Source organism: Apodemus sylvaticus, chromosome 13, assembly GCF_947179515.1.
Source record: "Apodemus sylvaticus chromosome 13, mApoSyl1.1, whole genome shotgun sequence".
Classification (NCBI taxonomy): Eukaryota; Metazoa; Chordata; class Mammalia; order Rodentia; family Muridae; genus Apodemus; species Apodemus sylvaticus.
In genome coordinates this window covers 13,989,512-14,014,967 of record NC_067484.1, presented here as the reverse complement: position 1 = coordinate 14,014,967, position 25,456 = coordinate 13,989,512, and the positions used below count along the sequence as shown (strand labels likewise).

At 45.9% G+C, this 25,456-nt stretch overlaps 1 non-coding gene across 1 annotated transcript; it reads right to left on the bottom strand.

Annotated features, from left to right (window-relative positions):
- Window positions 1-1,269: 1,269 nt before the first annotated feature.
- On the bottom strand, window positions 1,270-1,347 carry Trnak-uuu (transfer RNA lysine (anticodon UUU)). Its single transcript has one exon. It is a non-coding gene; the product is annotated as a tRNA-Lys (tRNA).
- Window positions 1,348-25,456: the final 24,109 nt, after the last annotated feature.

The following is a 25,456-nucleotide window of genomic DNA, read 5'->3' as shown; positions in this document are numbered from 1 at the left end:
CTCCTCTCCTCATCCCCTCCCTCTCCATCCTTCCCAACTCTCCTTCCTATACCCGAAATAAATTTCATTCTACACTATACCCATCTTATGGTTGGTACCTCGGGGAGGGGATGTCTCAGCATGGGCCTGCTGAGACACCCTTTCCACCTCACCATGCCCTGCCCTATAAAACTTATACTGGCTTTCCTTCCTTTTTTATAAAACACATCTACGTCCAAGTGCTGGGCAAGTCGCAGTCCTAAACCATGACCAACAGGGAAAGTCAGTCCTCGTTCCTTGATGTCTCTTCCTCCCCTGGGGCTGCCTGTGAAATCTACCCTGTGCTGACTGCCAGACTCATGGTGGTGTTCTTACGTGTGGCCCTTCCAGTTTACACTCCCAGAGACTGTTGGGTAGCCCCAGGAATGAGTTGCTCTGTTACTGTGACGTCAGCTTAGGTCCTCTCATCGCGGGCCTTTTTTTTTTTAAAGATTTATTTATTTATTTATTTATTGTTGTTGGTTTTTTTTTTTGAGACAGGGTTTCTCTGTATAGCCCTGGCTGTCCTGGAACTCACTCTGTAGACCAGGCTGGCCTCGAACTCCTTAAACTCAGAAATCTGCCTGCCTCGGCCTCCCAAGTGCTGGAATTAAAGGCGTGCGGCACCACCGCCCAGCTTTTTGCTTTGTTTTGTTTGAATACAAAATTCACACACTGTTGGTATTCGGTCTAAGCTCCACCCCACACCTACCTGGCAATAGCCAGGTATGCCCCGCTCCATAGACTATAAAAGGGGATACTTGCCCCTCCTCTTTCTCTCCGCTCTCTCTCATCCTACTCTCACCTCTCTGTCCCTTGGGCTCTCCTCCCCTCCCCCTCTCTCCACGTGGTCATGGCCAGCCTCCACTACTCCCTACTCTCTCTCTCTCTCTCTCTCTCTCTCTCTGCCTTTCTCTACCACTAACTCCCAACCTCTTCCCTGAATAAACTCTACTCTATACCATGTCTGTGTGCGTGTGATCCCTCAGGGGAAGAGGTGCTTGGGCAAGGACCTACCTGGCCACCCCCTCCCCACACACTGCCGTGCCACACTCCCTTAACCCCCATTCTCTCTTCTTAAGCCCCTTCATTGATGCATTGGCCTTTCACACACAATGTCACATAACACCTACTTTCCAAGTAAAATCTAGGTGCATGAGGTCTGTTCTCATTTTTATAAATTTCCCCTTCAAATAAGGGTACGTAAGTAGTTGGGTCTTTCATTTATGCCTGGATATAGGAGCCTAAAACAACTTCCACCAAACAGGGACCTGAACCCTGGACCCTCAGATTAAAAGTCTGATGCTCTACCGACTGAGCTATCCGGGCTCTTGATTTATTTATTTATTTATTATATGTAAGTAAGTACACTGTAGCTGTCTTCAGATACCCCAGAAGAGGGCATCAGATCTCATTACAGATGGTTATGAGCCACCATGTGGTTGCTGGGATTTGAACTCAGGACCTCCGGAAGAACAGTCAGTACCCTTAACCGCTGAGCCATCTCTCCAGCCTTTTCATCGCAGGCCTTTTTATTTAGACCTTGTTTCTTTCACATTCTCTGACTCCCCAAATCTATGTCTCATTTTTTCTACAACTAATTTTATCCTTGTAGCCAGTTGACCTATCCATTGAAATTGGCAGCTCAATTTGTCTTTTATATTTTGATTGCTTTTAAAAATATGCTTATTCTGAAAAAAAAATTTTTTTTTTCAATTTCTAACATTTATTTACTGACAGAAACAGTTTATAGGGGCCAGAAACAGCCTAACTGCAGGCAGGAACTGTGGACCTCTCTCTCCCTTTCTCTGAAACAGGACCCTCATTCTGCCTCTCGTTCTGAACTCTCCTCAGGACCCCCACTGTGGTGGTCTCTGCCTACCTATGGAGTTAATAACACTTCAGATCTTTACACTCCACTTCCGTGTTCCTCTTGAGCCCCAAACCCAGAACATTTCAGTATTCCCAGAGAGAAGGAAGTACTCTGAAGATGGTCCTTACAACAGAATGCAGGGTCAAGCTTTCCTCGTGTGAAAACTTGCAGAAAGGCAGAATTAAGATGAAAATAACTGCTGCAGCTGGAGAAATGGCTCAGCAGTCAAGAGCACTGGCTGGTCTTCAGAGGACCACGCTTCAAGTCCCAACACAAAGCTGCAACTGCAGTTCTAGGGGTTCTGATGCCCTCTTCTGGCCTTAGCCAGCAGGTATGTACATGGTACACAGACATACATGCAGGCAGAACACTCATACATGTAATTTTTTTTTTTAATTTCAAGTAAAAATTTGCCCCTGAAAACTGATGAAGGAATGGGCAAAACCTGAGAATTCTGAACAAAATCACTTTGTTGTGTTCTATTGTGTTTTGTGTAGCTGCCTGTGGTGATTCCCATGAGAATGTACCCCAAGAGGCTCAGATGTTTGAATATCTGGTCCCCTTGGTGGTGCTGTTTGGGAAGGGTTAGGAAATACGGCTTTGCTGAAAGGTGTTCCTGAAGTGTAGACTCGGAACTTTTAAAGCCACACCATTGCAGCTCCGTTTTTCCACTTCCTACCTGAGGTTTGAGCTGGGAGCTCCTGTTGTTCCTGCTCCCATGATTGCCACCAGCTGCCACTCCTCCTCCCACAATGGACTCTCAACCCTCTGCAAGGTAAGCTCAAATAAACTTGTTTACGTTGCCTTGGTCATGGTGCTGGACCACAGAAACAGAAAAGTAACACACTGCTCTGCCTTCTGAGCACTGGGTGTGTGGAGCACATCCTCCCTGAGCAGTGCAGAGCACAGCCTCCCTGTGCAGTGCAGAGCACAGCCTCCCTGTGCAGTGCAGAGCACAGCCTCCCTGTGCAGTGCGGAGCACAGCCTCCCTGTGCAGTGCGGAGCACAGCCTCCCTGTGCAGTGCAGAGCACACACCCCCTGTGCAGTGCAGAGCACAGCCTCCCTGTGCAGTACGGAGCACACACCCCCTGTGCAGTGCAGAGCACAGCCTCCCTGTGCAGTGCGGAGCACACACCCCCTGTGCAGTGCAGAGCACAGCCTCCCTGTGCAGTGCGGAGCACACACCCCCTGTGCAGTGCAGAGCACAGCTTCCCTGTGCAGTGCAGAGCACAGCCTCCCTGTGCAGTGCGGAGCACACACCCCCTGTGCAGTGCAGAGCACAGCCTGCCTGTGGAGTGTGGAGCACACACCCCCTGTGCAGTGCGGAGCACAGCCTCCCTGTGCAGTGCAGAGCACACCCTCCCTATGCAGTGCAGAGCACACCCTCCCTGTGCACTGTGGAGCACAGCCTCCCTGTGCAGTGCAGAGCACAGCCTCCCTGTGCAGTGCTAGCGATCCAACTCTGGGCTCCCTGTGTGCCAGGCAAGCAGTCTACTGACTGGGCTACATCTGCAACCCTATTTAGTAACAAAAGAATGCAGGGACCTGAAATTCAATTTGGGGGCATTTTGCAGTATATCTGTTGGTCCCTTATGAGCCACCCAGCTTTGTGAGCATGCTGAGATCTACAAAAGTCAAGTGATATCCCTTGCCTAGTTCATGAAAAATGTGTAGCAAAGCCACTCTCCAGATCTCCAAGCCAGTGAGTTCTCCATGTGATACTTTGTGCACAGTTCTAGTTTCCACCTTTTCTTGTCTTGTCTTGACAGTCTGTGTCTTGTCCTTTGCTACTTTGTGGGTTCTTTTTTTTTTTTTTTTTTTTTTTTTTTTTGGATTTGGTTTTTTCGAGACAGGGTTTCTCTGTACAGCCCTGGCTGTCCTGGAACTCTGTAGACCAGGCCAGCCTCGAACTCAGAAATCCCCCTGCCTCTGCCTCCCAGAGTGCTGGGATTACAGGCGTGCGCCACCACCACCCAGCTTATGGGTTCTTTTTTTACACCTATATTAGGGTTCTCAAGTCACAGAACTTATGGAATGTCAATATATATTAAAGGAATTTATTGTAATGGCTTACATTCTGTAGTACAACTAACCCAACAATGGGCAGCTGTGAATGGGAAGTCCAAGAACCCAGTAGCTGCTCAGTCCCATTAGGCTAGTTGTTTACGCTGGTCTTTTGTAGGCATAAGTAGGTTCCATCAGACATGCTGGCAAGTAAGTGCAAGCAGGGAAGAAGAGTGAATCCTCTTTCTCCCAACATCCTTGTGTATTGCCTCCAGCAGAAGGTGTGGCCCAAATGAAAGGTGTGGACCACCTGGCCTGAACCTGGAACTTGCTTTGTCCCAGGCTAACCTTGAACTCAGAGATCTGCTTCCCTCCTGGGATTAAAGGCATGTACTACCTTGCCTGGGCCTAAGCTTGTCATGGCTACTATGCCTCAAGATCTCCATGTCAAGATCCAAGTCAGAAACTTGTGTCTTGCAGCCACAAGATGTAGATCACAAGTGTGCCCTCCATCTCTGGATTGTAGTTCATTACAGATATCATCAATTAGATAACCAGAAAGAGCCATCACAACACCCTTCACCCTTTTTCTTCTACTCTTTCAAAACCCCTAAGACTGGAAAAGAGAAAAAAGGATAGAGAGGAGAATAAAGAGATCCCTGAATAAACCAGGGGTCATAAAGGGGGCGGCATTATTGATAGACTACTTCCTACCGATTATGGCATTGCTTTCTTGGGGCAAGTTTGATCTTTGCCATCAGGATTTCTAATTCCATTGAGTAAGACTACTTCAGCCATGACCAACAACAAACAACAACCCACCACGCCTCTTGGGGGCCTAGCATTTATGTACCCTCTTAAAAGTCCTCAGATCTCCAAATGTTTCACAATTGCAGAAACTATCTGCAGCTGGCAAAATTGCACGCCTCCTAGAGCACAAGGCAAATCACAGTCAGCTGCTATAGTCAGTCAGAATATCATATCCCAGCTCCATAGCCCACACCTGGAATGGAACTGAAAACACATTCCCATAATATATCTTTTTTTTCCCCAAAGAAACCAAAGCTCCAAATTATCACTACAGCAGTCCTTTTTTTGAGAGGTAAGTGGGGGGGGGGTGTCTTGCACTAAGGAAGCCTTTTGGCAAAAATAAACTATTTCCTCTCCACGCACGTTTGGGATGCAGTGGACAAGACAGCATGCTCACACTGAAGGCAGCAGTTTAGTCACGCTCACCTTTTATGACAAGGACTTCAGTGCAGTAGAAGTGGGGCTGGGCCATAAAGAACCACAGGGCACATGTGTTCCCGGACCATACACGATTCTGCACAGCTGACTCCGGGCAGAGGACAAAACCCTTCCCAGGAAGGAGCAATCACAGGTGTCCCTCTCAGAGGGAACTCTTGGCTCTTTCAACCTCCAGAACTAGTTTTCTACCCCTGGAAAAGACGATGTAGATCCATGCTCTCTAATGGCGCAGGAAGTCTTTGGGTTTCCATTTCTATAGACCAGGGCAGCGTGCAGCAGGAACTTCAGTGGCATAAGCCTTCATCTGGAAAGTGAGACGGACACACATGGCACACGGAAGCATCCTGTGGGCCAGCCCCTGCAGCAGGCTCCTGGCCGGCTGGCCTCGACTGTCAGTTTGGAGAGCTCTTTTACTTTCTGGGTGATGTTTCCCGTGCTTTTATATCTGGTCCTCTCCTGTGTAAGACTCTCGCCTTAGCCTTTCTCCCATCAGGGTAGCCAACCCTGTCTAGGTAGGGTGGAAAGGATGCAAAACCTCACATCTCAGGAAATGTAAATATTCTATACAGTCAGCATTCGGGGGTAACAGGATGTGATGCTAAAAACACGAGTTTCTGCTACATAAAATCCTGTGTTGAGCATGATGACCCCAGAAAATCACTTTTCTAGATCTTAGACTACAAATAGGAAACAGTGATCCTGCTTCCCCCCCCCCCCCCTCAGGGCTTAAAAAGCTCAGTCTGCCTCGTGAGCTAAGGTTGAGGCTTGAAGGTGTAGAAGATGCAGATAACGCACTCAAAAAATTAAATCATACAACAACAAAAAAGTCTAGCACTTCTTTTTTCTCCGGGAAGTTGGCTGGATGGGGGTTAAGACTCAGTGGTTCCTGGGAAGGGCCAGGCCACACCCATTCACATGCCAGATCACAGACACAAGTTACTGTATATACTAGTACTGTACTGTGTATACTAGTGTCCCCACCTCCCCAGTGAGGGACTGTTGCTTGATATCCAGAGGCTTGCGGTTTAGTGTGAATTCACTTGTGCAGCCTTGGTGAGCTTTTCATTATAGTACGATTAAGAGACGCCCCCCCCCCAACTCAATGTTTTTAGACCTCTAAACAACTAGCCCAGCTCAGAGTAATTTGTTTTTCTGCTTTCAGCTTGAGAAAGATAGCCCACCGTGTTCTAGTTCCAATGTTTAACTATACAATGCCCCAAGGACGTTTGCTCCAGGTTGTCTCTAACCTTCCTTACTTCCTCATTCTGTACTTCCCCATTCCTCAAGTTTTGTCCTCCACCCCTTGCCTTGGGAGTTGTGTCCTCCAACCCTTGTCTTGTGATTTTTCCCCTTTAAATATCCCTGACTTCAGTTTCACAAGGGTCCTCAGTCCTCTACCCCTGCGCGGTGTATGGCTGTGGAACCCAGAATTCTGGAATAAAGAAATCCTCATGCTATTGCATTGAGACCGTTTCTTGCGAGTGATTTGGGTGTCGCCGTCCGTCCGGGGTGTGCAGTTTTTTGGGGTCTTACATGATTAACAGGCATCTCGAGGCACCGTGCAGACACTGTCATCCAGGCAGGCTCTGGCAGGAACTGTCTCGCTAGGGCAGCCTCCTGCTCTCCTCTCTAGTCTGGGTGCTCAAGCCCAGTGCCTTCTCTTCAGCCTAGAGCGGGGAAGGCAGGAAAGGAAAGCTGGCCGGGGATTATTTGCCTGTCCCTGCTGACCTCAGGTGTACTCATCCTCTCTCTTGAGACAAGACCCACTGTAGCCCAGGATGGGCACAAACTTATGAAACGGCTAAGAATGGCTGAGCACATGACTTGAACATTTATTTCCTATATGTCAGGTGGGTGTGCGCACTAGTGTGCATATACTGGGACAAGCTTAAAGAGAGCAGTAGGTTCCAGGCAACAAACCTAAGTCATCATGATTTGTGCCTTGCTCCTTCTCATGGGGAGTCAGCCATCTTTGTGCCTGTGGTCTTGAGCTTCTAATCCTAGAGCTATGATTAACAAGCATCCCGAGGCACCCTGTAGACACTATCATTCCGGCAGGCTTTCCCCGGAACTGCCTCACTGCACAGCTCCCAGGATCCTCAGCGGCAGCTCATTTATTCTCAGACTCTCCCTGCTTTCTCGATCCTTCGCCGACAGCCCTCTGAGAATCTCAGCTTTCTCAAGTCCTGCCCTGGATTACTGCCTCCTGAGGTGGCAGCTCTCCAAGCCTGTCCATTCCATTCACCCCGGAGACGCTTGTAGGTGTGTAAGGAAGGGGCTCTAGTTCCAGTTGTAGCAGTGCATACTAGAACCCAGGCTTCCCACATCTGTCAGACTCAAGCGATCCCACAGCCACACCGGGCTGTGATCCAAACTGAGCGGTGCTGCCCGTGGTCCTGTTAATGCTGCCTGTAGGTGGTCCCCAGGGGTGCTCGGTTTTATCTCCACTTCTTCCTCTCCCATCAGCCTCCAGAGCCTGACCTCTAACCTGAGGCCTCTTCACTGTTAGCTTTCCCCACCTCGTTACTGCCCAAGTTCCATCTCCTGTCCTGCTGGCAGGGTGTCAGGTCTCAAGTCTCAGCCTGCCCTTTTCAGCTCAGAGAATTCTGTTTTGCTGATTGCCGCACTGTGGAACAGAGACAAGATAGGCGTTTAGGATGCAGAAGGAAAACTCCTGGCACTTGCACAGCATCACGCTGCTTCTGAGAGGGACAGCGGGAACCCTGTATGCGCAATACAAGTGTAACCCCAGGATGCTGCAGCCCAGTCCACGACTGATGATGTACTGATGTGTAAGACACACAGTGGGGAGGAGCCTTCCCAGACATCTGCTAGATGTCTCATCTTCTGCGATGGTTAGTGTTGTCACCTTGAAAAATCTAGACTCACCTAGGAGAGGTGTCTCTGAGAACACCCAGAGGGAGTGTACTTAGGTTAATGGAGATGGGATCCATCTTATTGTAGGCAGGACCTAGTGGTATAGGTGTCGGCAGTGAGCCGGTGGGGACCATGAGCATGTCTTCCTCCATTGCCCTCTTCTCTCTGTGCACCCTGTAACGTGTGACCAGATGCGTCATGTTCTTGCAGTCTTATCTTCCCAGCACGGTATTCCACAGCTTGAACTATGAGCCAAAATAAACCCTTTCTCCTAGAAAGGGTTACTCGTTTATTTTCTCAGTTGCTTTTGTCAGAGTATTCTACGATAATATTGGGGAAAGAAACTAAGACATCATCGCGCACCGTGTTCCAGTTTCAGACCTGTGCGGAAGAACATTTGTTTCACACCGTGTGAGGGTGCGGCTGCGTACATTTCCCCACGCCTTTTTCTCTGTCGTGTAAACTGCAGTTCACTCACTTTCAGTGCTATACAAGTTCCAGTGTGTGACAGCGATGCTTTAGGTCTAGCCTGTTCTCTTCAGGTTCCCACTTGGAGCATTTGGTCTGCAGCAGTGGCACCATTTTGAGCCAGTGGAACCTTTTTTTGGAGGAAGTAGGTCACCACTAGAGGGAGCCATTCCTCTGAAGTCTGTAGCCCGGCTCCTGGCTGCAGTGAGCATGCTCTGCCACATGTCTCCATGCCCCTGCCACCACAGAAAGAACTGCCCAGCCACTATTCCTTCCCTATGGTAGATTTGAAATTCTGCTCTCGAAAACTGGAGAGAAAAAAAACAACAACAAACCTTTCTCCTCCCTTGTTCTGCCAGATATTTTGTTTCATAATAACACAAAAGTAGCAACTCCAATAACTGTATTTTTTTCTCTCTTGCCAAGTAAAGTTAGGTTATTTCTGACTATCGTTTTTTGTTTGTTTTGTTGTTTGAGCTATTATAAATAACATCAAACAACACTGTTGCAATTGCCTCCATCCATCGGAAGAGTGCTCTGCTAGGGTTTCATATAATTTCCAGTGTGCCTGTTAGACTTTTCTGTCGCTCTTACTGTCCTGAACTGAGTGACAGAGCAGTCAGGTGGAGTCAGAAGCTAAGGAAAAAGACAGAAAAGGAACAGCGGAAAAGGATCCAGATGCTGCCGCCTAGTGGTGACTTGTCACAGCCCAGGAGTCTCAGGATACCATTTCCTATGCAGTCCTGCCCTCTAGTGGTGGATGGCAAGGCTGACTGCTTCGAATAACCAAGCCCTGACTGAGGTTTTGGAAAAGTGAACAAACTTTAGTGTTTCTAGTTTTACCCTGCTCCCCTGCCACATGCACTAAGGCTGGTGGCTCTGGACTCCTGCCAGGACAGTGTAGGAGCAGCTCCGCGGCGACACCAGAAAAATCAGTCAGGAAGTGGGGCTCGTATGGCTGGCTGGTGGCTGTTAGGGCTGGTGTGCTCAGACCCGTTCACTGTGTAGGCAGTGGCCATCTCATGGTTCCAACATTTCTGCAATAGTGGGATTGGTGAGGCTTCACTTTGAGACACAGAAAACTGTTTCTCAGAAAACTACAAAAGCAGCAGGACTCCTCTGACATCAGCCCCAAGAAAAGAAAGCATTTGCTTTATCCCCGTGGAGACCAGAGACAAACAAATTCCAGGTAGACCCAGAGCTGGCCCTTCAGATCACCATGACAACAAATGTGCGTAAAGATGTTGATAGATTAGCTGGGCACAGTTAGCACTGGTAATAAATGCACACATGGGACATATGAGCACAGACAACTCACACACATCTACGTGGAGGAGGAGGAGGACGGTGAGGAGGATGAGGATGAGGATGAGGACGAGGAGGAGGAGAAGGAGGGTAAAGGTCCTTTCAACCAAATCTGTTGATTTTGGAGTTCAGTTGATAAAGTACTTTTCTAGGATATGCAAGGCCCTGGATTCAATCCTCAGTACCACATAGACTGGGCACAGTGGCCTATGCCTATAGTCCCAGAACTCTGAAGGTAGAGACAGAACGTTTAGGAGTTCAAGGTCTTCCTCAGCTACATGGTGAGTTTGAGACCACCAACCAAGCAAGAAAGGTAACAATCTAATCTAAAGAACAAAGTAATCATTGTGGGCCTTATATTGTGTGGTTGATATAATTATATATTCAGGAAGTAGAAATTCAGAGCATTCTGACTTGAAATCCAAAATTAGCCCAGCTACGTTTTTTTTTTTTTTTCCTGAAGCTCCTTAAATATATATGGCAGCCATGGTTACATCCAGCCAACTGATTTAGTTTTAGTGACTGTTCAAGAGCTCAAGGCTCGCCTTAAGGCCCATGTAGTGGCAGCTGAGTCTGACCAGCTTTTAGGAACAGGTGGCCTGTGCCCAAGTCCTGCTTGTGCAGAATGTGAGGCTGTGAGCGCCTCCCACGAACACTGCTGTGACAGTATTGCAAATATCACGTCTACTCAGACCTTTCAGCTCTGCCTTTAGCAGCCTACAATGCGGGGCGGGGCAGGTTGGAGGCGTGTCTAAAGCTCTGGGTGCTGAGGCGCTGAGTCAGCATTGAATGTGTTCTGCGCATGCGCACATGCGCCTTGCCCTACCCTTGCTGGCCACTGTTTATCCTCTTTGCCCTCTTCCCAGGCCTCCATTCTTACCAGTTCCCTGGGGCTAAATAACTTTCCTTGCCGCCAAAGAGAAGGCTGCTGAACTTGTAACACTTGGACTTGTAATGAAAAGCCAAACGCATGTCTGGAGATAAAATTATATAAACTGTACTTCTTGGATAATCTTCGGTCTGTCGTTGTGTGAAACCTGTGTAAATAAAGAAGCAAGTGTTAGTCAGTCAGGGCTGCAAGATTCCCTGATCACCATGCCTGAGTCACTCCCTTTCTGCCTCCTTCTCTCCTTTCAGGGACCCTGTCAAAGGACAGCCTGGCTCCCTGACACTTGTCATTTTTTTCTGTGTTGTGCAATTAACACAGAGAAACTCCTCTGCCAGGGACAGGCAGGCACAGCGCACGGACAGATCATGTAGGCAACAGGGGCAAGTCTCTCTCTCTCTCTCTCTCTCTCTCTCTCTCTCTCACACACACACACACACACACACATGCTGTGGGTGGAGAGACTCCGTGGGGTGAACAGCAGACTCTAAAGAAAGGTCAGAAGGTCGTGCTTTATACCCAAGGGCAGCTGTCATCACTGCACTCACCCAGTCATTTCCAAAGCACTCCCTAGGGAGGAGGTTAACGGGTGCTTATGTTTACTGACTTGTCACTTATTTAGTATTTATCAAAAGCAATTTTTCCAAAAGATATAAGCAACAAGGAGGTAAATAAATGTGCCTTTTCTTTTCTAAATGCTATCTATCCAAGCTAAGATTTTTTTTTGTTTTGTTTTATTGTTGGTTTTGTTTTGGTTTTATTTCCTGATCCAAGGATGGCAGAGAGCTGTGTAGACTCATGGAGCAGGAATAAATTCTGAAAAGTGAAGACAGAACCGTGAGTCTTTTTATTTTGCAAATTTATACTTCTTACTGGTTTTCCTGTTTCCCAATACAACAACAGCATCTTATTTTATAATCAGCAAACTCTCAGCTGGGTGGTGGCATCTACCTGTAAACCTCAGAATTGTGGATGTGGAGGCAGGAGAATCAAGAGTTGGAGGACATCTTTCACTATGTAGTGACTCAAGGCCAGCTTGGGCTGCACGAGAACTTGCATCTTTAAAAGAAGAACTACTGAGCTGAGGATCCAGCCCCGCTGGTCTGTCTGCAGCACTGCATCAAGCTACAAAACACAAAGCACTGCACTCCAGTGCTAGGCACGGTGGTGCTCGCCTGTGATCCCAGCATAGGAGACACATGCAGAAGAATTAAGTTCAGCATCATCCTGGGCTACATAGTGATTTCACGGCTAGTCTGGGTTACATTGAGACCTTGCTTCAAAGAAGAGATGGAGGGAGGGGGAGTGAGGAAAGAAGGGAGGGAGGGAGGGAAGGACAGACTGAGGGAGGAGGGAAGGGAGAGAGGAGGGAAGAGAGGGAGGGAGGAAGGAAGGGAGGAAGGAAGAACAGGAGGGAGAGAGGGGAGGGAGGGAGAGAGGGAGGGAGGGAGGGAGAGAGGGAAAGACAGACTGAGGGAGGAGGGAAGGGAGAGAGGAGGGAAGAGAGGGAGGGAGGAAGGAAGGGAGGGAGGGAGGGAAGGAGAGAAAAGGAGGGAAGAAAGGACAGATTGAGGTAGGGGAAAGGGAGGGAGGGAGGGGGAGGAAGGGAAGAAGAGAGAAGGAGGGAGGGAGGAAGGGAGGGAGAGAAGGGCAGATTGAGGGAGGAGGAAGTGGGGAGGAAAAAGATCACAAAATATCCAACTTCCTGCGCGCGTGCGGCATGTTCTTCCCCTCAACGCATAGCTTTTCCATTACTAGTGACAGTGAAGCTGCTGTGGGGATTCTCTGCCCCCAGGAGAGAGAAGCATGGAGTCTTTGGGTGTGTCCGTTCTTCTCTGCTGTGCACAGACAGACAGGACTCGCTTCTTACTTGAATTAAAATTAAAAGATGCTTGCACAGTTTTCACATCCTCGTTGCTTTCTCTTCCTGTGGGGAAACGCCAGCCAAAACCAACTTGAGGGAAGGAAGGGTTCGTCTCAGCTTTCAGGCCATGGAGGGAAGCTAGGGCAGGAGCTCAAGGCAGACACCTTGAGGGACTGCAGAGGCAGGAACTGAAGCAGACACCAAAGAGGACTGCTGCTTACTGGCTTGCTTCCCAGGCCCAAGCCCAAACCATGAAGGCATTGCCAACCGTCAGTCATCTGGACCCTCCCACAGCAGTTAGCAATTGGGAAAATGCCTCACAGATATGTCCATAAGCCAATAGGATCCAGGCAGTTCCTCTTTTGAGGTTACTCCCTCCTTCATGACTCTGAGTTATGTCAAGTTGACAGCTGAAATTAACCAAGACAATCATGTTCATCTTGTCACTAGAAAGTCTAGATAGAAAACATCCTGTGAGAAAGATCTAGACCTGAGATATCCCCTGGAGGCTCACAGGGGAAGGTTTGGTCCCAACACTGCTGCCGTAGTTTGAACTTGAAATGCTGCTTACATGTTGGTGTTTGAACACTCTGGTCATGTTCCTCCCTTTAGGAAGTGAGGCCTTGGTGGAGCAGGTGGGCCACTGTGGCGGTCAACAGTGAGGCCTTGCTGGAGGAAGTGGGCCACTGTGGTGGTCAACAGTGAGGCCTTGCTGGAGGAAGTGGGCCACTGTGGCAGTCCTTGGGGCTTGATGGATTGTCCCACTCCCTCCTCACGCTCTATCTCATTTCAGTTGCAATGTGACCAGTGAGTCTCCAGCTCCTTCAGGCCGTGTTATTCCCCATAATGGACTGAACCCTTTTAGAGCTGTGAGCCAAGGGGGTCTTTCCCCTCAGGGGCTCAGTCAGCACATTTTATTACAGTAACAGAAAGAACCCATAGCTGTGTTCTAAGGTTAAGATGGAGACCTCTGCAGTGCCTGACAAATACAGAAGTGGATGCTCGCAGCCATCCACTGGACTGAGCACAGTGTCCCCAAAGGAGGAGCTAGAGAAAGGACCCAAGGCGCTAAAGGAACTTGCAGCCCCATTGGAGGAACAACAATATGAACCAACCAGTACCCCAGGGACAACCACCAACCAAAGAGTACACATGGAGGGACCCTTGGCTCCAGCTGCGGATGTAGCAGAGGATGGCCAAGGAGAGGCATTTGGTCCTGAGAAGGTTCGATGCCCCAGTATAGGGGAATCCAGGACAGGGAAGCGGGAGTGGGTGGGTGGGTTAGGGGGGGTTTTGGAGGGGAAACCAGGAAAGGGATAACATTTGAAATGTAAATAAAGAAAATATCTAATAATTTTTTTTAAAAAAATGGGAAAAGTCATACCATTACATTTGAAAAAAAAAAGATGGAGGCCTCTGACCCCTGTTGACAGATTAATGCAGAGATGAATCTCTGACTGAATGGACTGTTGGGAAGTGATGGCTTCTGAGGGCGATGGAGTCAGAGGGAGCAGGATATAAGCATTCCTTTTCAGGGTATAGTCTATGCATTATCCCTATCTCTCTCTCTCTCTCTCTCTCTCTCTCTCTCTCATCTATCTATCTATCTATCTATCTATCATCTATCATCTATCTATCATCTATGTATCATCTATGTATTATCTATGTATCATCTATCTATCTATCATCTATCTATCTATCATCTATCTATCTATCATCTATCTATCATCTATCTATCATCTATGTATCATCTATCTATCATCTATCTATTATCATCTATGTATCATCTATGTATCATCTATCTATCATCTATGTATCATCTATCTATTTATCTATGTATCATCTATCTATCAATCATCTATCTATCATCTATCTATCATCTATCTATCATCTATGTATCATCTATCATCTATCTATCTATCATCTATCTATCATCTATCTATGTATCATCTATGTATCATCTATCTATGTATCATCTATGTATCATCTATCTATTATCATCTATGTATCATCTATCTATCATCTATCTATGTATCATCTATCTATCATCTATCTATGTATCATCTATCATCTATCTATCTATCATCTATCATCTCTCTATCATCTATCTATGTATCTATCTAACTATCATCTATCATTTATCTATCATCTATCTATCATCTATCTATCATCTATCATTTATCTATCATCTATCTATCTATCACCTATCTATCTATCATCTATCTATCTATCAATCATCTATCACCTACCATTTATCTATCACCTATCTCTGTCTATCATCCATCATCTATGTCCTTCTAGCCACCAGCTTCACTGCTTGCCCCACCCACATTTCCCACCATGATGTTCTGCCTTCCTTACCCCAGGGGAAGAAATAATGCCAAGAGACCATGAACTGAAGCCAAAAGCCAAAATTCCTCTTTTAAATTGCTTTTCTAATCCTTGCCTGTGTGATGAAAAGCTGGGTAACTTACACTAGCATGTAAGTTAGCATATTTCCAAAGTCTTTGCAAAAACTAAGCATATGGTTAGGGCTGGGAGCTTGTCATATTAAATTAACAAGGAAGGTTTATTTTCCTACATTTTAACTTCATGTTTCCTTAGCCATTTTCTCATTAGTTCACTGGCCTTTTAAGTTTTCTCTTTGGAGAATACTTGATTGTGTTTCTTACCGTATTTTTCTTGGGACCGAGTGATGGGATCACCTTTTAAAAATTGATCTGTGAGCAGTACTTTTGCCGACGTGGTTAATCAGTAATTCATTCTAAATATGTCATTGTTCCATACCTGGTACAGTTTCCAGCCCTTGACCTTGTCATCCTTTAGTGGCCACTGCTCTTGGAATTCACTAGTGAATTGATGTGTGTTGCCATGATTCCCCTGGTGCTGAGCCGGGGAGCACTGTGGGGAGGACCTCTAGGGGAGGACATGCTCTGGGCAAGCATTGTCTTCCTCCCATCACTTTGCCCCAATTCCATCTGCCCCCGCACACAAAGAGCATTTAGACACTCTCCGGGATTAACAAGCTGCACATTATACTTGAGGAATTATTTGACATTTCAATTGCCCTGAAGTCTGAAAGGGTTCTACTGTGTTCAGACTCAGATTCATCACGGGCATTCATAATGTCCTGGTTAGGAGCCCGTTTTTCATTTTCATCTATACATCACAGGCAATTTCCTCTGTGGCCTGAAGACAGCATTTCAGTTATGCATCCAGGAAAAAGAATAGCTTGTGCCTGGTAATCAAATCAGCAATTGATTAATCCTCTTTAAATCATGCTTAATGCCCACATAAAGAATCCTTAAAGGTTTCTTTGCCCAAGGATTATGTACTGGAGTCTGCATGTGTTAATAATCTCAATGGAGCAGAACATGGAAAAGATAGAAGATGGAGCACAGCAGAACAGCAAAGAGGGGACATTTACAAGGTTGTGTGAAGCATCTCACCCTCCTTAGAGCTCAGGAGTAGGAGCCCTTTTAAAGAGAAGGCCATAAATTTCTATTTTCATTCAAATTGTTTTTATAACCGACATTAGAAAGATAGTTGGTTAAAAAACACGTGTTACTTCCAAAGTGTTTTTTTTTTTCAAAAGGAGATGATTTAAATAGCTAAAGAAGAGCACGAGCCTCCTTCTTACAGCATGAGGGAAAGCAGCAGGTGATTTAATTGTCTGTCTTGAGCAGTGACTGAGTCTTTGTGCACCAGTACCAAAATACCAAAGTATCTGCCCTACTTAATTATTAAAAATTATGTACATAGGGTCCTGCTGTGTAGCTTTGGCTGAAATGTCTATAGCCTGAAACTCATAATCCTACTGCCTCTGCTTCCCAGGTGCTAGATTTATAGGTAGACACCACTGGCTTACCCTTTCTTCCTTTTGTAAAATTTATTTTGCTTTATGAATATAAGCACTTGGCCTGAATGTAAGTCTTTGTACCACATTTATGCCTGGTGCCTAAGAAGGCCTTAGATCCCCTGGAACTGGAGTAATAGACAGTCAGTGAGGCAACATGTGGATACTGGAGTTGAACCCAGTTCTCCTGGAAGAATGCTCAATATTCTTTTTGTAAAAGATTTACTTATTTATTTTATTTGAGTACACTGTTGTTGTCTTCAGACACACCAGAAGAGGACATCAGATCACAGATGGCTGTGAGCTACCATAAAGTTGCTGGGAATTGAACTCAGTACCTCTGGAAGAACAGTCAGTGCTCTTAACCAATGAGCCATCTCTCCAGCCCCACACTCAATATTCTTAACCACTGAACTATCTCTCCAACGCCCTACAAGAAGAAATTCTTGTATGGACCAGAAAAAAAGAAAAGAAAAAGAGAAGAAGGAAAATGGGGGTCACATCATGCTAACCCCATTTTCTCTGGAGAAGACATCAAAAGAACTGTTGGGGTTGCCAAGTGTTAAGAAGAACCCGCAAAGCTGTTGTGGTGGAACTTGGGAGGTGCCATGTCAGAGGTAAAGAAGGCTGTGTGGCTGCACCTACCAACACATAGTTCTTTCCTCAAGAGATTTTCAGTCTACCTGGGCAGAAAAAGTAGAACAGAAGAAAACTGAACAAGGACCAACGAAGACCGCGTCGATGGTACTGATGGAAAGTTGTAGGGAGGGAGACAGGCTGGTTGCCGGAAGATGTGGTACTGGGAAAAGCTGTCCCACTCATTCTGCATCTACAGATTTTGCCACAGTTATTAAAAATGGACACCCCCATTTCCACTCCCCAGTGCGGGCAAGGGAGCCAGGGTAAGCCCACCGTGTACTGCAGAGGCAAGAGTCTCCCTCTGTGACCAGGGTTAGAATCAAAGCCTAGCTCAATGCTTGAGTCTTCCAGCCATGGCCAGAAAAAGGTCTGGAGGCTGAGGAGAAATCCAGGACACATCTCAGACCCTATGACTCTCAGCAGAGGTCCTGGAACTCTGACAGTAATTTTGGGAATATGATAACCTGCCACCACTGAGTACATTGTAAGGTCAGTGTGTGGCCAGCTTCTGTGGCCAACTCCTGCCCCACATCTGACCAGTTCCTGCCCAAACCAGGCACTCTTTGAAGCTACTTCCTTTTTTTTTTTTTTAAGACTTATTTATTTATTATATGTGAGTACACTGTAGCTGTCTTCAGACACTCCAGAAGAGGGCCTCACATCTCATTATAGATGGTTGTGAGCTACCATGTGGTTGCTGGGATTTGAACCCAGGATTTTTAGAAGAACAGTCAGTGCTCTTAACCCCTGAGCCATCTCTCCAGCCCCTGAAGCGACTTCCTGCTGACAAAGTTATAGGGCCATTTCTAGAAAGACGACCCCAGTCAAGCTGCACGTCTCCCCTACGCTGGGGAAACCCAGGCGACCCTTGTGGCTCACGGTCTGAGTCCTGAGTGCTGAGTTCCACCTTGACCTTACCAGGTGGGTTCAGACAGCACCTTCAGATTCTTCCCTCACTAGGAGGCATTCTACTGCAGGAGAGAAGCTGCAGCCAGCCTACAGGGGAGGAGAGGGTAGAACTGAAAACTGAGACACTCAAAATATTGAGGAAATCCCTCTCTAGAGGGAAGCTAAGACATGTGTTCTCTGTGCCGACTGTTGAGCGTAGCCAAATGGTTCTCGTTCAATGCTCAGGAATGCAGGCCGATCTCAGACAGTGAGGTCTTCAGAGGCAGCATGCAAAATTTGTATCATGAGCAAGAATTTCTAAAAAGAAGCTATGTCTACAAAAGCTGAATGGCTGGTTATAACTTCAACAACAGTGTAAAGTTTAGAAAGTTGCAGATCCAGAACCTAATTGTGGATTTTTTCTTGGGCTCTAAAAAGAGTTTGTCTTGTCACTATAAAAAGTTTATGAAACTGCTTCCATGCCAGAACATGAAATTTGGGGTGACCTAAATCTGTGTTCCCAAGCCACAGTTATTCATCAAAGTGAAGTGTCTCTTGTTTCTATGATGTGAGGGCAGTGGTTTTCCACGAGAACAGCAATTTTGTGTTGATATTACCAAATCGATGTGTGGAGATGAAAGGACTTCTGCTAATCCTTATAACGCCTGTCTCCAGTGCAAAGAAGGAAAACCAAGCAAGCAACGGGCAGGCAACACAGCATCTGTCAGGACTCCCAGCCCAGCCCTGCAGCCAAGGGAGAGCTGATGTGTAATGGGACAGCCCTTGAGAAGGATGCAGCAAGAAGACATCTTTGGGAATAAAGCTAGGCTGGATTCCCTCTCGCTTCTTACATGGAATGTTCTAGGGATGCATGGCAGTCACAGTGATACCTGTGGTAGGGATGTCACTGGGAAATTGACATGAGCTGCCAGGGTATTTCCCAGGTAGAATTCTTCCTTAAAAATCTCCACCCATTAGCCATGTAAACGGGCATGTAACATGTTATCTATCCTGCAGGACCTACAAGACCACTAGAAAAGGAGCTCTGTGGGCCCAGGTCTGTAGCTCAGTGGGTGGTGCGCTTGCCTAGCATGCACGTGGTTCTATGTACAATTCCCAGCATTGCATAAGGCCAGCAGGGTGGAGGACACCCCTCCTAGCACTTGAGAGGTTGTCCTCAGCTACATGGTGAGTTTGAGACCAGCTTTGGCTCCATTAGAAAAGAGGAAAGGAAAGGAAAGGAAAGGAAAGGAAAGGAAAGGAAAGGAAAGGAAAGGAAAGGAAAGGAAAGGAAAGGAAAGGAAAGGAAAGGAAAGGAAAGGAAAGGAAAGGAAAGGAGAAGAAAGGAAGTCAAATTGATTATAGCCTTTTAAAAATTAATGAAGACTAATTTTATTATAGTCTCTTATATATAAAAAATTCTGTGCCTACATAGTATCTATTTTCTTACTGAAAAAGTATGGGTTGTATTTGTTTTTACTTTTTAAAAAAAGATTTATTTACGTTATATATGTGAGTACACAGTTGCTGTCTTCAGAGAACACCAGAAGAGGGCATCAGATCCCATTCTTTATAGATGGTTGTGATTACTGGGAATTGGACCTTTGGAAGAGCAGTCAGTGCTCTTAACCACTGAGCCATCTCTCCAGCCCTGTTTGTTTGCTTTTAAATGAATAAAGAATGTTAAGTACAGGTGAGTGTTGCACCAAAGGGTTCCCCCATTTCATCTGTGCTCTCCAGCCCTAGAATAAACATATAACCAAGCATTACATGGTGGGGCGGGGGAGTCTTGGCTGTCTTCTATGAAAGGGAGGGGTGGGAGAGGTGGGATGGGGTGGGCTGGGGTGGGAGGTGGGTGTGTACACTCTTGCAGGCAGGACAAAGGAGTCCAACCACATCAGCAGGGGGTTTGGGGGCCAGCTTGAACCAGTCCCTCTACTCTACATTTACCCAACTTCCTGCCAGACTTCTGGATTCCCATCCTCTCCTCCATTCAGAGGCTCCCGATGTCCATCGTTTGGGATTTATTGTTTTCTTCACTTGATTTCAGCAAACTGCTAATTTTGCAATTTGTGTTGTAACTGTTTGGTTTGTACTGTGTTGTCAGGCATACTATGACAAGTCAAGTCATTCTTTTAGAGTCAGTAGGGCCCTAGGTGGCTTTTATTATTAATTCTGATCTTGAAAAACTTCATTCTTCTCAGGAAGCGTCTAGATCTGTGATAGAATCTTTTTGTTTGTTTTTTGTTTTTTGTTTTTTGTTTTTTTTTTTTTTGGTTTTTTTGAGACAGGGTTTCTCTGTATAGCCCTGGCTGTCCTGGAGCTCATTCTGTAGACCAGGCTGGCTTCGAACTCAGAAATCCGCCTGCCTCTGCCTCCCAGAGTGCTGGGATTACAGGCATGTGCCACCACCGCCCGTCCAGCTACTCCAACAATCACTGTCTACCAATGGAATGTCCAAGAACCCAGTAGTTGTTCAGTCCACAAGGCTGCATGTTTCAATTGGTCTTTTGTATATTTTGGAATCCTGAAGAAGTAGGCTCTAATGCCAGTAAGGAATGGATTTGTTAGGGAGAAAACAGTAACCAGGCAAAGAGAGAAAGCTTCCTTCTTCCATGTCCTATATGGGCTGTTAGCAAAAGGTGTGGCCCAGATTAAAGGTGAATTTTCTCACCTCTTGATCAATGAAGAGAAATCATTCAAAGGTGACCCTAGACACTTGGGTTTTAGTGATTTCCGATGTAGTTATATTGACCACCAAGAATAGCCATCATAAACTTAAAAAATTTATAAGCTTTATAAGTCACATTTAAATGTTTTATTGGAATTGCATAGGATAAATTAAAATGGTTGCAAAAAGAATATGAAAATAATTTCATAAAAAAGTTTTCTTTACCTATCAATTTTGTGGAAAGTATTTTTTTAATTTGATTGATTGGTTGGTTGGTTGGTTGATCAAATGTGAGAATCAGAGAACAACTTGCAAGAGTCAGTTCTCTCCTTCTACTGTGTGGGTTTCAGGGATCCATGTCAGATCACCAGACTTCACAGTGAGCCCTTTTATCCCATGAGTCACTCTACCTCTCAACACACACTTCATTGTGGCTTTTTTTTCAAGCAAAATTTGTCTTTGTTATTTCTCTTACCTCGTGCTTTTCCACCCCACTATCGATCCGGACTATGTGAGACCCTACCTCCACCTTGCAAAGTGCAATACTGTCAGGGGTTGCCTGTAGTTTGCTCCAGGAGATGACAGAGCTATCAGCAGCCCTCCCAGTTTTCCTTGAATCTGCAGATAAAACACACACACACACACACACACACACACACACACACACACACAGAGTTCATTTCTTTACAATTTACCTTCTTGGCACAATTGCTGGGCATCACTCTCTCCCACCTAGAAAGCTGTGACTTTACCAATTTATTATCTCCGTCTCTCTACCTGCCCTAAACTTAGTGGCTAGTTCCGCCTAGCCCCTGTCAGATATCCCTGGCTACCCACCTGTAGTAGTGGCCAAAGGCCCAGCTTCCCCCCCCCCACACACAGTTCATGTGGTTGCTATGTTCTTTTCCCTCTAAGGCATGGCAGAAACTCTTCTCTCTTTCCTTGTGACTGCATCTTTTCTCCTGGGACCCAGATGTCCCCCCCTGTACCGTCTGCCCAGCAATTGACTCCTGGCTTTCTTTACTGACAAATCAAGAACCAATTGAGAAGCATGCTCTTGGCATCAGAACAGCCCCCTTCAGTCAGGTGTGGAGATGCACTTGGTAGGAAGCTGAGAATGACCTTGACTTTCTTGATCCTACTGTCTGTACTCTTGAACTCTAGGATAGCAAGGGCACACCATCATGCCTGGCTTTATACTGTGGAACCAAGGTTATCATGTATGTAGGCAAGCACCCAGCCCAGCTCTGCATTTTCAAAAGTTCATATGTGACCACTAGGGTCTGTGCCTGACAAAGACATAAGCTGGTTATCCTCAAGTCTCTTAAACATTATCACACCACAAACCTTTTTGTGCTTGCTAACACTATACCTACTGATATTACATTAAAATCTTTTTAGAGTGTTTTCCATCCTCTCTTTCAGTTCTGAGACATGAACCCAGAACTTGTATATTTAAGGCAAGTACTCTTCCAATGAGCCATTATCTCATCTCTAAAAATATTTACTATTCTAATTTTGACATAGAGATGAAATGATTTTTGAGACACTTAAGGGGGAAGGGTTTATTTTGGCTAACAGTTTGAAGGTATAGTTTCACCTGTTGCCAGAGCACAGGAGTGTGCTCATCTCTGAGCAGTTCAGGAAGCAGAGATGGGAATGCCTGCCGTCAGCTGACCTTTGCAGTGCTTTGATAGAGAGAAGTCTAGTCTCCGGCAATTGAACACTTGGTCCCCAGTGGGAAGTGCTGTCTGGGGAGGGAGGGAGATCTTGGGGAGGGAGGGAGATCTTGTGGAAGGAGGTGTGTCATAGGGGCAGGTTTTGAGAGTTTAAAGACTCTAGCCATTGCCAGTTCTCTCTCTCCATTTTGTGATTGGGTCAAGAAAAGAGTCCTTGCCCAGCCATCATGGACTCTAGTCCTCTGAAAGCATAAGTCCAAATAAACTCTTTCTTCTGTAAGCTGCCTCGGTGGTAGTGTTTTATCACAGCAACAGGAAAGTGGCAAATCTTACTATCTTTGTTTTCTCTTTCTGTGTTTTCACATGATGGCACTGCCCCACATTCAGGGCAGGTCCTCTTGGATCCAGCTAGACCTCTCTGGAAACACCTTCAAACATGTTCCTAGAAGCATGATTCGAAATCAGCTGCACTGACAAGGACGACTAATTATCTGAGACACACCACACAAGTTATATCTAGGGCCTGCATATGAAAGAGATGATTGTCTGTCGCAAGATATTTCCTTCTCATTCACATTGAGGCAGTGAGAGGCCAGTGATTGGAGGGGAGAGAAGTAAGGGGCAGAGAGAGGGAGAGGCTCAGTGGACCAGACGAGATGAGAGGAGCAGTGTGGGAGGCACAGATGTCCAGGTGGCTTCAGATGCATTCCTGGTGTTTTGGAGAGGTTAGAAATATCAGGATAAGACTTTATCATTGTAAATTGGCATTATGTACTTGGGAGTTTTATACACATAAAGGCATTTGCTTAACTATTCAAGTTTAAGAGTTATGCTCTACTGGATACTTGGAAGGAGTGGGTGCTGGATAGAAGTGTGGGATTCCCTCCATTTACAGAGTCTATGGAGGAGAGGAAACATAACAGGAATTCTGTGAGAGCTAGCTGAAAGAGAGCGTTGCCCTGAGCGGGACATGCTGGGACTTGGTGCAGAGGCTTGGCGGAGTATTGGTACTCTACTAATTATTTACCACTACAATTGTCTACCTCTCTCTTGTCCCTATTACCCTCTCTTTCTCACCAGTACTTCTTTAGATACCTCCCTCTGCCCTTCACTCATGATTCCTCTTCTATTTCCATGTCATATTTGTGTGTATGTATATATGTATATATCTGTATTTAGATGTATTAGATATAAACGTGTTAGTAAAACGATCATTTAGCTTCTGAGTGTTGGCTTAGATTTGTCAAGCCCTTCTTTTAATGAGGGCTCTTAAATGTTTTTAACCTTCTAGCCTACCACCTGCCAGAGGTAGTGGAAAAGAAAGGTGGTGAGGGCCGGGCAGTGGTGGCACACGATTGTAATCCCAGCACTCTGGGAGGCAGAAGCAGGTGGATTTCTGAGTTTGAAGCCAGCCTGGTCTACAGAGTGAATTCCAGGACAGCCAGGGCTACACAGAAAAACCCTGTCTCGAAAAAAAACAAATCCAAAAAAAAGAAAGAAAGAAAAAAGAAAGAAAGAAAGGAAGGAAGGAAGGAAGGAAGGAAGAAAGAAAGAAAGAAAGAAAGAAAGAAAGAAAGAAAGAAAGAAAGAAAGAAAGAAAGAAAGAAAGAAAGAAAGGAAGGAAGGAAGGAAGGAAGGAAGGAAGGAAGGAAGGAAGACAGGAAGGAAGAAAGGAAGGAAGAAAGAAAGGTGGTGAGGATACAAGGGAAGTGGGTCTGTTTAGAAATTTTCTTTTAGAGCAAATCCAATCTGCATCGTCAGGAAATCAGCAGTTCAGTTCATAGGAGTCAGCAACGGTAGCTCAATCTACTAGCAAACCCTTGTCGAATACACCAGCAGTCCAGTTCAGTAGTGTCAGGATAGCAAATGGTGGCACGGCCTAGAAGAAACAGCCAGGACTCTGCTGAATCAGCGCAAGTCTGCAGGAGTGACCAGGCCCAGCAAGGATGCTAGGAGAAACTCCCTGCCATGCCTCTCTCCACGAAGTGAAGATCAGCAGAGATGAAGATTCAAGACCAACGAAGTGTTGCAAAGCTAGCTGTGCAAACATGCCACCAATGTCCATTGAATCCTATTTCTACTCCCTCCAAACATCATAGGTCCACCACAAGTCTTGCCTCACCTTGTAAGTCTGTCTTAGCATAACTCCACTGGAGTCTGTATTAGCTGACATCACTGTACCAATCAGGCTGAGTCTGCAGACGCCTCCAGAATACCACAAGAAATTTTTGGATGTGTTTCTCTTTATGGAGTCATGACAACTGATGACCAATAAACAATGGTAAGGCATACCAATACCATCCAGCATCATCCAACACCTGTTGGTTCCTTCAAAACATCACACAATCACACATCTTTTACATGTTTGCTTTAGCAAAACATCTTTTCACCTGTGTCTGCTTCAGCAAAATGTTCCTTCATGTGTCTCCTCTAGCAAAACATCATCTGACACAACTGACTTTCCAAAGAAACCCTAAGTTTCCACTGCATCTGAGTCTGGCTTATTTCACTTAAAATGATTGTGTCAGATAGTTTTACATCAACTTGACACACGCTAAAGCTATTTGAAAGGAGAGAGCCTCATATGCAGGTCTTGTCCTTGGTTATTACAGTCTGTCTCCCAGCACAACCCTGTGTGACATGAGGACATGACATCCCAACAACACTGGCCCCACATGCTTCATGTCAAGTGTATACGTGGAGACCACTGGCGGTAAAGCAGGCATGTGTGTTCCTACGAAGTGTGTGCAGTCCCACCGTGTGCTCAGTGGCAGATACCTGTATTTGCTTGCTTTTAAAATGGTGCTTGACCATTTTGAGGTTAAAAACAATCTGGCTCCATATAATTTATGGCCCCTCCATCCCAGGGTGGTCCCTGTGCAATAGGTCTGCTTGGATCTCAAGGTCCTAAAAACAATCACACGTCAGACTCCACCCCCATGTGTGCTTTCTGTTTCTCTTGTGCTTTTTTTGGACTTCCACCTGAGCCTAAGAGGTTTTATTTTGTATGTGTGTATGACTATTCCTCAATATCAACAATGTAAACCTCACTTAATTAAAAGTATCCATCAAAAAAAGAAAGAAAGAAAGAAAGAAAGAAAGAAAGAAAGAAAGAAAGAAAGAAAGAAAGAAAGAAAGAAAGAAAGAAAGAAAAAGCCTTCATAAGAATCAGGCTGTAG